Source organism: Phyllobates terribilis, unplaced genomic scaffold (genome assembly GCF_046119375.1).
Source record: "Phyllobates terribilis strain yellow unplaced genomic scaffold, ASM4611937v1 Scaffold_9__5_contigs__length_417890890, whole genome shotgun sequence".
NCBI classification, from domain to species: Eukaryota; Metazoa; Chordata; class Amphibia; order Anura; family Dendrobatidae; genus Phyllobates; species Phyllobates terribilis.
In genome coordinates this window covers 209411948-209424067 of record NW_027362769.1, presented here as the reverse complement: position 1 = coordinate 209424067, position 12120 = coordinate 209411948, and positions in this window count along the sequence as shown.

The following is a 12120-nucleotide window of genomic DNA, read 5'->3' as shown; positions in this document are numbered from 1 at the left end:
ACATAGTATGATAGCTCCGCATACAGTCCTGCACATAGTAAGATGGTCTCGCATACAGTCCTGCACATAGTATGATGGCCCCGCATAGAGTTCTAGACATATTGTGATGGCCCCACATACAATCCTGCACATAGCATGATGGCCCCGCATACAGTCCTGTGCATAGTATGATGGTCCTGCATACAGTTCTGCACATAGTATGATGGCCCTGCATACAGTCCTGCACATAGTATGATGGTCCCACATACAGTCCTGCACATAGTATGATGGTCCCGCATACAGTCCTGCGCATAATAAGATGGCCCCACATACAGTCTTGCACAAAGTATGATGGCCCCCCATATAGTCCTGCACATAGTATGCTGACCCCGCATTCAGTCCTGCACACAGTATGATGGCCCCGCATACAGTCCTGCACATAGTATGATGGCCCCGCATACAGTCCTGCACATAATAAGATGGCCCCGCATACCGTCCTGCACATAGTATGATGACCCCCACATATAGTCCTGCACATAGTATGATGGCCCCCACATATAGTCCTGCACATAGTATGATGGCCCCACATACAGTCCTGCACATAGTATGATGGCCTCACATATAATGGTCCCCACATATAATGGTCCCCATAGAATGATGGCCCCCACATATGATATGATGGCCCCCACATATGATATGATGGCCCCCACACATGATATCATGGCCCCCACACATGATATGATGACCCCCCACACATGATATGATGGCCCTTCACACATGAATGGCCCCCATGTAATGCACACGCCCGAACTGACTGGCGTGTGTGTGTTTAGTGGTTCCACTGTGCCATGAACCGGAGAGTGCCTGGAGGGGCGTAACTAAGTATCTGCTCGATCCGACCAAGGTCGCACGACGGCATACGACGCCAGTGCACCAGGGAGGAACCGAGCAGAGGGACCAGGGTCTACTCCAGGTCAGACTCCGGACACAGCTGTTGACCCACACCGGGGAATACAGGAACAGGCAGGCTAGAGCGCAGGCTGGGTAGGGTCCAGTACAGACTGGGAGACGAGTTCAGAGCCGCAGATGCAGTAATCAAACAGAGTAAAGCGAAACCGCAGGTGCGGTAGACAAGGCTGAGCAGAGCGAAACCGCAGACGCGGTAGACAAGGCTGAGCAGAGCGAAACCGCAGATGCAGTGGACAAAGCTGAGCAGAGCAAAACCGCAGATGCGGTAGGCAAGGCTGAGCAGAGCAGAACCGCAGACGCGGTAGACAAGGCTGAGCAGAGCGAAACCGCAGACGCGGTAGACAAGGCTGAGCAGAGCGAAACCGCAGACGCGGTAGACAAGGCTGAGCAGAGCAAAACCGCAGACGCGGTAGACAAGGCTGAGCAGAGCAAAACCGCAGACGCGGTGGACAAGGCTGAGCAAAGCGAAACCGCGGACGCGGTGGACAAGGATGAGCAAAGCGAAACCGCAGACGCGGTGGACAAGGATGAGCAAAGCGAAACCGCAGACGCGGTGGACAAGGCAGAGCAGAGCGAAACTGCAGACGTGGTGGACAAGGCTGAGCAGAGTGAAACCGCAGACGCGGTGGACAAGGCTGAGCAGAGCGAAACCGCAGACGCGGTGGACAAGGCTGAGATAAATCGCCGAAGAGGTAAACAAAGACAAAGCAAAGGGGACAGAGCTCTGTTCACACGGAACAGACTGGAAAAGAAAGGCAGAACCAGATATGCACAAGGTACTTGCAAAGAAGCAGCGAAATGACTCCAACTCACAAACGGAAGTATAATGACAACGAGTAGAAGTTAGGTGCAGGTTCAGACTCTACAGAAAAAGGGAGCAAACGGACATAAAAACAAAACAGGTAAGAAGCTAGGAGACAGTTCAGACAAGAACAGTTACTGCAACAAAATGCAAGAACGAGCCTAGGTAAAGCCAAGTGCTGGTTCAGACACTGCAGAAAAAGGGAACAAACGGACATAAAGACAAAACAGGTAAGAAGCTAGGAGACAGTTCAGACAAGAACAGTTACTGCAACAAAATGCAGGAACGAGCCTAGGTAAAGCCAAGTGCTGGTTCAGACACTGCAGAAAAAGGGAACAAACGGACATAAAGACAAAACAGGTAGGAAGCTAGGAGACAGTTCAGACAGGAATTGTACTGCAACAAATACAGGAGCGAGTCTGGGTATGCGGCCCCCAGAGGGCGAGACGAACAGGCTAGGAGCATGTTCAGACAGGCCTGGAAATACAGCCTCCAGGAAGGCAGACAGACAGCTGGCTAGAGTACACAGACAGGACACAGTTCAGACACGGGAACTGATACCGCAAGGCAGGAAACATAGACAGGACCTGGCACATCAGTGACAAGAAGCCAACTGACAGAACAAGATTCTCAGGCCAGGATTCCAAGGAGGAGCTGGGTTAAATATCAGGTGACAGACAGCAATAGGCTGAGGACGCATCAGGGGAGTGTCAGCAGCAGCTACAAGAAACAGGAAGTTCAGCGGGCGTCGCCCTAAGCAGCAAGAGCAAAGCAAAGCAGACAACATGGAAAGAAGCCAGAGTGGCAGTCTGGACTGGAGATCAAGTGGGCACTCTTGCACAGTGGGAGATGGACCACTATGCAAGGACACCGCCAGGTATGTTACACCCCACACATGATGGCCCACCACACATGATGGCTCCCCCCACACATGATGGCCCCCACACACATGATGGCCCCCACACACATGATGGCTCTCCCACATGATGGCCCCCATATAGTACTGTTTGATTATAAAAAAAAAAAGATACTCACCTACCTTGCTCCCTGCTGCTCTGGTGGGGCTGCGGCTGCTGTGTTGCTGAGGCCAAGGGTGGGAGAGCAGAGCGAGTGCTCTCTGCTCACAGAACGCGCTGACACATAGCAGAGTCTGCGCATTCCTGGCATCCATCCACCTGTGTGTGTCGCAGCGTTCAAATGATGAACGCTGAGTGCGCCCTGCCCCCGGTGATGCCAAGCCACCATGGCAGGCACCCGGAAAATTAAAGGGGCTGGCAGCCATAAAAATGGACTGGCGGCCCCCCAAGAAGTGCCACACAGCGGCCCACTGGGAAAGTGCCCGGTAGGGCAGATTAGCAATCCGAGCCTGCAGAGAAGCCAATGTTAACAATATTGATGAGCGAGTATGCCTATGAAAAAGTGTTGTTGAGGACCACACCCACGGTGCTAGAAAAACTAGATTTACATACCGGGAAGAAGGGGTCATAAATCAAAAATGGAGAGGTGCAGGGACAGGATATATCAGCATTTATACCATGTGAAAATATATATTTATATACAGTCATGTTCATTGTTATTGGCACCCATGAAGTTTAAGTACACATTGTGGAATATCTCCTGAAAAAAATGAAGCAAGTGAAAGTTCTTTTTTGGTATAGAGAACTCATGTTAAATACGAAAGAGCAAATGATAAACAATAATTTAAAACAAAAAACAATGGAAGGGAAAAATAGAAAAACCTCAAGCTTGCTGTGACACTGGCATTGGCACCCTTTACATTAATTTAGTATGGAAACACATTTTGCCTCGCATGTGGTAAATCACATAAGAGATTCTCCTGTGATTAATTGTCTGTGCCTATGTGACATGAATTAGCCAATGAATGAGGACTTCAGTGTTTTAAAAAGCCACATGGTAGGCCCTGTTCCTTTGTCACAATGGTGAAGACAAAAGGAGCTGTCTGAGGACATCAGTACTGCTATTATTAGCAAACAAAAGACTTCCAAAGGGTATAAGGCCATTTCCAAAGACCTTGGTATCCCAGTTTCAACAGTGCGCAATGTTATTAAGAAGTTTGCCGAGCAGGGAACCATCAAGAGCCTCCCTAGACATGGGGGAAAGAGGAAAATTGACAAGAGATGTCTTTGAAGGTTGGTGCGAATGGTAGGAAAAACACCACGTCAAACATCCAAAGACCTGAAGGTCAACCTGAAACAGTTTGGGGTCATGGTTTCAACAAGTAAACACTAAACCAAGCAGAGCTTTATGAGTGAAGGCCAATGAAGAAACCATTGCTGAAGAATAGACATAAAAACGAACGACTGACCTTTGACAAAGAGTACCTTGAAAAACTACAATTCTTCTGGGAAAATGTTCTGTGGACAGATGAAACAAAAATAGAACTTTTTGGCAATGCAATGCAACTGTCAGGATTTCTGTTGCCCTTCTACAGTTTGACCACTAGTGGGTGCTATTGTTCATCTTAATATTATGCTGCAGTTTCACTCCTTGCCACTGGAGGATACTGTTGTGTTTTGCAGTTGCCCTTCACCTAGATGGTGGATTCTGAATCTATGGAATCCATCTTGTTTCCTGTATTGGCCTACTTAAAGTTGCATGGATCTCCCACTCATTGCTTGAGTATTGTGTCTAGCTGTTAGCCTAGGTTCAGTCTCCAGCTCTTGAACATTCTTATCCAGACTGTTCTATTCATCTACGGATTGTTTCCTACAACTCCTTGCTATCTCCAAGAACTTTTACTACCACTTGCTGTTCCTGCTTGTGCTCCTTCGGCCACTGGTTTCCAGCAGTAGTATGCCAGTATCATAACAGGAACAGTTAGTTTACAGAAGGCGCAGTGAAGCTTATAAGAAAAAGAAAACCTTACCAACAGTTAAGCATGGTTTTGGATCCATAATGCTGTGGGGTTGCTTTGCTGTATCGGATACTGGAGGCCTTGACTGTATTACAGGAATCATGAAATCCGAGAAATATCAAGAGATTATAGACCTCAATCCCATTGAAAATCTTTGGACTGAGCTAAAATCTGCTATTGGTAAAAAGAACCCTGCAAACATTCAAGAGCTTGAACAAACTGCAAAGGAAAAGTGGGAGAAAATTCCAGCTGAGAAGAGCAAGAATCTTATAATTGGCTGCAAAAAACGTTTGGAGGCTGTCAGCAATACCAAAGGGTGTGCAACCAAGTATTAATTAGGGGTGCCTTTATTGCTGCACATGCTGTTTATTCTGTTTCTTCTTTGAAATTGCAACATGGAAGTTGAAAAACAATGTTTTATTGTTGTATTACTTTGGACCACTAATTAAAAAATCCTGACGATATAACTTTGGTAATTTCCATTTGTTTCTGAAGATATTGTACAGTCTATGAAAAAAATGAAGGGGTGCCAATAACGATGAGCAGGACTGTACATATACACAGCGGGTCAAATAAGAATAAGTAGTAACCAATGCTATATTTTGGAACAATAATGTGAGATAGCTCACGGGTTTTACCCATCATGAGATGTTTCTTGTGTGGCACCTTGGTAAGTGGCAGGATTGCTTTCTAATTACTGATAGATTTCTGCTGGTGTCATGACTTTCCATGGCTTTTTGCACTTCTCTTTCTTCATGTGTCCAATACTTTTTTATTTCTTGCTATTACACATAACTTAGTTTATGGATATCTATGGATGATTTCTTTGTCTGTGTGGATTGGATGGGTTGTTACCGACATCTGGTGAGAATTTCATGTCAATAGCACCTTTAGAAATGTATTTATTTAAATAAATGGTGACGCGTTCAATGCGTATTTCACTCACTGTATATCACTATACTGAGCATTAACAACAACCACTGCTATTTGCGTATATCTCAAAAAAGAGACAGAAAAAATAAAATACAAAGCTTTTTTTGGGAAAATATTTTTCTAACAATAACTGGTTTAATAGTTTTCTAGATTTGGCAACCTAAAATAACATTTTTTATTGACTTTGAAGTGTATACTCTTATGTTGCCACTAGATGCCAACAATACTACAATATGTGGTCTGCAAAAAGGAAAGCTATTCAACACATCCATCCGGTAAGGATTAATAAAAATAGCTTTATTTAGTCAATTAAAAACAAAGAAAAATAGGGGAGAGATTAAAAACTGACATGTGCACTCAGCACTCTTAATCACAGTATCAGTTTTTAATCTCTCCCCTATTTTTCTTTGTTTTTAATGGACTAAATAAAGCCATTTTTAATAATTCTTTCCGGGTGGTTGTGCTGAATATCTTCCCTTTTTGTTGATTACTGCTGTGCTGTGCTCCACCAGCTAATTTAAGCACCTTCTGGTTACAACTATCACTGTCTTCTCTGGCGATTGACAGGTGTGGATGAGCTTTTCTCATTTTTTATTCTACAGTATGTGGTTTTAAATCCGTAAATCTAGAAAAAAAAGTAAAATAAAGAAGAACTGATAAAATAAAACTCTAATTGGGATCAAAATCACCAGACAAAGAAAATAAAAAACAGAAATTTTAAAAGTGAAATTGAAAACTCCATTAACAGAGAAGGGACAGAGTTCTCACACAAGGACTTTTTGTTCTAAGTGTCTTTCATTGTATATATATGTATATACTGTGGTAAGACGACTCACTTGGCCGCTTTCAGAAGTAGACTTAGGAATCGGGCTTTCTCTGGAGCTGCATAAAGCCCTGCAGCTCCAGCAAAATAAACATGGCCTTACTGCGAAAACCACCAAACAAAAGATAAAAGATAGAACTGTCCATAGGGGTGTGGGATTCGCCCACACAGGTTGTAGCCCAGCCTTCAGCTCCTTCCTGAGCTATGGCTGTCCAGTCAGGAGACCTTGCCTCTCCAAACACAACAACAGAAAAAAATATAGTGACTGAGCATTTAAGCTTGCTCAGCCACACCCTGAGGGGAGGTAGGATGAATGACTTCCCACCCTCTTTGCCATTCACATAAAACCACACCCTTTAAGTGAGTTAACTCCAAACATATAACATGCTGGAGGAAAGTTTGTAGGTTTCAGTTCACACAGGCTAGCAGCCGGAGTGACACATACCTCCCCTCGCATATAACACCAGTGACTCTGTCACATATTCCTCCCCTCTACCCAAAGCCAAGGATTTGGGCACCTTCAGATACCAAACAGGAAATTCTAGAGAGGGCATCAGCGTTCCTGTGTAACTTCCCAGGCCCATGCTCCACATGAAAATTAAAGTGCTGGAGACCTAACAACCATCTAGTTACCAGAGCATTTTTATCCCTCTTTTCCCTCAACCATCTCAAAGGGGCATGGCCTGATACCAGTTTGGACGTCCTGCCTAGTAGGCAATATCTTAGTGTATCTATGGCTCATTTTATGGCTAAGTGCTCCTTTTCTAATACTGAGTAGTTTTTCTCGCAGGACGAGACCTTCTGACTTAGATAGAGGATGGGATGTTGTACCCCATTTATCTCGTGAGAGGGTACGGCTCCTAGGCCAACTTCTGAAGCGCGAATACTGGACCACGAATTCCTTCTTAAAATCTGTTGTGACCAGGACCGGCTGTTACACAGTGCTAGCTTTATCTACTGAAACGCCGTCTCTGTTTCCTTTGTCCACTTTACCATGATTGATCTGGTGCCTTTTAGGAGATCCGTAAGTGACGCTGCTATCATGGCAAAATTTGGGATAAACTGCAGGTAATATCCCACCATTCCCAGGAACACTCTCACTTGCATCTTAGAGAGTGGTTGCGGCCAGGTCTGGATTGCCTCCACTTTATTGACTTGTGGCTTTATTTCGCCTCTCTCAACGACATAGCCCAAGCACTCGCCTTCCTCTTTTCCAACAGCACATTTTCTCAGATTTATAGTAAATCCTGCCTCCCTCAGAGCATTCAGAATGGCCTGTAGTTTAGGTAGTTGACTAGCCCAGTCTGGGCTAAAAACTACAATGTCATCAAGGAAGGCTGCGGCATACTTCTTATGTGGGGCTAGGATCCGATCCATAGCCCTCTGGAAGGTGGCTGGGGCCCCCTGTAGTCCGATCGGCATCCGAGTGTATTGAAAGCAACCATCAGGTGTCGAGAAAGCCGTCTTCTCCTTGGCCGTCTAGGACATGGGGATCTGCCAATAGCCCTTCGTCAGGTCGAGGGTGGTGGTAATATACCTCGCCGGTCCCAGCCTCTCGATGAACTCATCGACGCGGGGCATTGGGTATGCGTCGCACTTGGACACCTCATTCAGCCGGCGGTAGACATTACAAAACCTCCACTCTCCGTTGGGTTTTGTCACGAGGATGATGGGGCTCGACCATCCATTCTTTGACTCGTCTATCACACCGAGGTTCAACATCCTCTTCACCTCAGCCAAGATCACCTCCCGGAGTGCTTCAGGAATCCTGTACGGCTTCAGGTTCACCCTTACATGCCACTCTGTTAGCAAGTTATGTTCTACCCCCAGGGTATGCCCCGGCAACTCTGAGAACAGGTCCCAATTCTGCTGGAGCAGTTCTGGGCTGGCTAAAGGGTCTCCGCTATCAAGACATCTTCCACCTGGGCTTCGGGAGTGGATCCCAGGCAAAGAGTTCCCATGCTTTCTCGATATCGCCACGGCTTGAGCAGGTTTACATGGTACACCTGGTGTGGCTTTCTTCGGCCAGGCTGGGCTTCCTGCGTCTGGATGAGATGTTTCTTCACGATGGGCATCATCTTCGCCATTCTCTCCTGTAACTGGGCAACATGTTTGATGATGCTCCGGTGGGGCGTGACCTTGGCCTCCCAGGTTTCCTTGGCGATGTCTCTTGAATGCCGTCCATACTGGAGCTCAAATGGAGAGAAGCCAGAGGCTTGAGGAACTTCTCTGATTGAGAAAAGTAGAAATGGGAGCAGGTAGTCCCAGTCTCGCCCATCCTTTTCAATGAATTTCCAGAGCATCGCCTTTAAGGTCTTGTTGAAGAGTTCCACTAGCCTGTCCATCTGCGGATGGTAAACTGAGGTCCGAATCTTGGCAATCTGAAGGACTCTTCATAGCTCCTTCATCACTTTGCTCATGAGGAGGGCTCCTTGGTCTGTCAAAATCTCTTTTGGCAGACCTGTCTGAGCAAAAATATGGACTAGCTCTCGGGCTATACTTTTACTGGATGAGTTCCTTAGGGGTACCGCTTCAGGGTACCGGGACGCATAGTCCATGACCACCAGGAAATATTGGTGGCCCTGGGTCGAATTAACTAAGGGACTCACGAGGTCCATGGCAATCCTCTCAAAGGGAACCTCTATCACAGGTAGTGGAACTAAGGGACTATGAAAGTGGGAGGTGGGAGGTGGGCGCAGTTATCTGGCAGGTGGGGCAGGACCTACAATAGTTTAAAATTTTTCGGTAACATCCTGGCCAATAGAACCTCCTCAGTATTCTCTCCTGGGTTTTCTCAACCCCTAGGTGTCCCCCCAGAATATGTGAGTGGGCCATGTCTATTACCCTCCGACGGTATGGCCCTGGAACTAACAGCTGTTCCACTACCTCTTCACCTTTTAGTTTAGTCACCCGGTATAATAGCTCCCCCTTAACTGCAAAGTGTGGGTACCTGGTGTCCGCCCCTGGCTCTTGAGAAACACCATTACTTATAGTAACATTGACCCACGCCCCTTTCAAGGTCAAGTCCCAAACTTGAGCTGACCCAAAGTTCTCTCCGGGCATCTCTAATTCAGGGAGGTTGGCCACCTCGGTGACAGTCTAGTCTTCGTCACCGGCAAGGACACACAGTGGGAACTCATCCACTTCCGATGTCGACCAGGGTATTTCTCTCGGGTCCTGGCTTTTGTCCACATGACTCAGTCTGGATCCTTTCCCTCAAAAGTCCCAAAACATGGGAAAATCACGCCCCAATATGATGTATCAGGTCCTTGACCACCCCGACCTCGTGGGATTGGGTGGAACAGTCTGTTAAGACTGTCACTCTGGCCACCAGGTAGTTCTTGGCATCCCCATGTACTGTATGCTGTGGACGCCCACAGATTTGGTAGGGATCAGCTGGTGAGGAAGGGTGACAATGATTAAGGTTAACAGACTCCCGGAGTCCAACAGCCCCAGAACCATCACTCCATTAACAGAGACGGCACATGCCTGTGGTCCCTCTCTGGATTGACAATCCACACTGCAGGCTGGGTAAGCATAATATGAACATCGTCTGCCTAGGCTGCAGTCCATTGGCTCAGCAGATGTATGACACTGGCCGGCTACGTGTCCTGAATTGTGACACTGCCAACAGATCACATCCTTAACTACAGTCCTTACGGCATCTACAGTGGAAGTTGGCCCCAGTTATGGCTCTGAACCCCTTCCGTGGTGAACCCGCCCCCTTTTGGGCACTCCAGTACAGAGAGGTGACTATGTCGGGTTACCCTAGGGATTTTTCGACCACTTGGTACCTCTCTACCAGGCCCACGAGGTAGTCTGCGTTCCATGGGTCGCCCTGGGCAACCCAAGTCTGCACCGGCCTGGGTAGGGAATGGATGAACCTGTCCATCACCATATGCTCAACCATCTGGGCAGTAGAAGAAGACTCTGGCTGCAGCCACTTCTGGACTAGATGCAGCAAGTCGAACATCTTTGAGCGTGGAGTTTTGTCGCCAGTATACGCCCAGTGGTGGACCCTTTGCGCTCTGACAGATATAGTCACTCCTGAGCGTGCCAAAATCTCAGTTTTTAATTTGGCATATTCCTTTGCATCCTGTAAAGTCAGATCATAATAGGCTTTCTGCAGCTTCTCGGTCAAATATGGCACCAGAACCTCCGCCCACTGCTCCAGCGGCAATCTATCTCGTTCTGCCACCCTCTCAAAAACAGTCAGGAATGCCTCAACATCATCTGCCGAGGTTATCTTCCGTAATGCTCTCCTTATCGTCTTCCTGATGTAGGCATTATCACCTGGACTTGTCTGAGCCATCGCCTTGCCACGGATAGCCTCTGCAAGTAACTTGATCTGCTACTGCTGTTGACGATGCTGATCCTGTTGCTGCTGTTTCTGGAGCTGAACCTGTTGCATCAACAGCTTAGTGGTCTCTTGTTGCTGCTGTAGCTGCTCACGGTGCTGCTGTTGCATGCTTTGCTGGCTCTGCTGCATGCTCTGTTGGCTCTGCAGATGCTGCTGCATGATCTTCTGGCTCTTCACCAGGTGCTTAATTAGTTCTTCCATGCTGTCGGATGTCTCCTGCTGGCTGGCAGCCTTCATCCAGTACATCCATCGGTCTCTGTAGCAGGTACACATGTTCCTGGAATCTTGCATGCACTATCGCACCAACTGTGGTAAGATGACTCACTCGGCCACTTTTGGAAGTAGACTCAGGAGCTGGATTTTCTCTGTAGGCTTTATTGTATGGAATCAGCTCCAGCAAAATAAACATGCCCTTACTGGCAAAACAACAAAATAGAAGATAAATGATAGCACAGTCCAGTATGAGTGTGGGGTTCACCCACACATGTTGTAGCCCTGCCTTCAGCTCCTTCCTGAGCTATCCAGCTGTCCAGTCAGGAGACCTTGCCTCTCCAGACACAACAACAGAACAAAATTAGTGACTGAGCATTTAAGCTTGCTCAGCCACACCCTGAAGGGAGGTAGGGTGAATGACTTCCCAACCTCTTTGCCATGCACATAAAACCACACCCTTTAGGTGAGTTAACTCCCAACATATAACATGCAGGAGGAAAGTTTGTAGGTTTCAGTTCACACAGGCTAGCAGCCGGACTGACACATACCTCCCCTCGCATATAACACCAGTGACTCTGTCAGAATATACACTGCTCAAAAAAATAAAAGGAACACTTAAACAACAGAATATGACTCCAAGTAAATCAAACTTCTGTGAAATCAAACTGTCCACTTAGGAAGCAACACTGATTGACAATCAATTTCACATGATGTTGTGCAAATGGAATAGACAATAGAAGGAAATTATTGGCAATTATCAAGACACCCTCAATAAAGGAGTGGTTCTGCAGGTGGGGACCACAGACCACATCTCAGTACCAATGCTTTCTGGCTGATGTTTTGGTCACTTTTGAATGTTGGTTGTGCTTTCACACTCGTGGTTGCATGAGACGGACTCTGCAACCCACAGAAGTTGCTCAGGTAGAGCAACTCATCCAGGATGGCACATCAATGCAAGCTGTGGCAAGAATGTTTGCTGGGTCTGTCAGCGTAGTGTCCAGAGGCTGGAGGCGCTACCAAGAAACCGGCCTGTACACCAGGAGACGTGGAGGAGGCCATAGGAGGGCAACAACCCAGCAGCAGGACCGCTACCTCCACCTTTGTACAAGGAGGAACAGGAGGAGCACTGCCAGAGCCCTGCAAAATGACCTCCAGCAGGCCCCAAA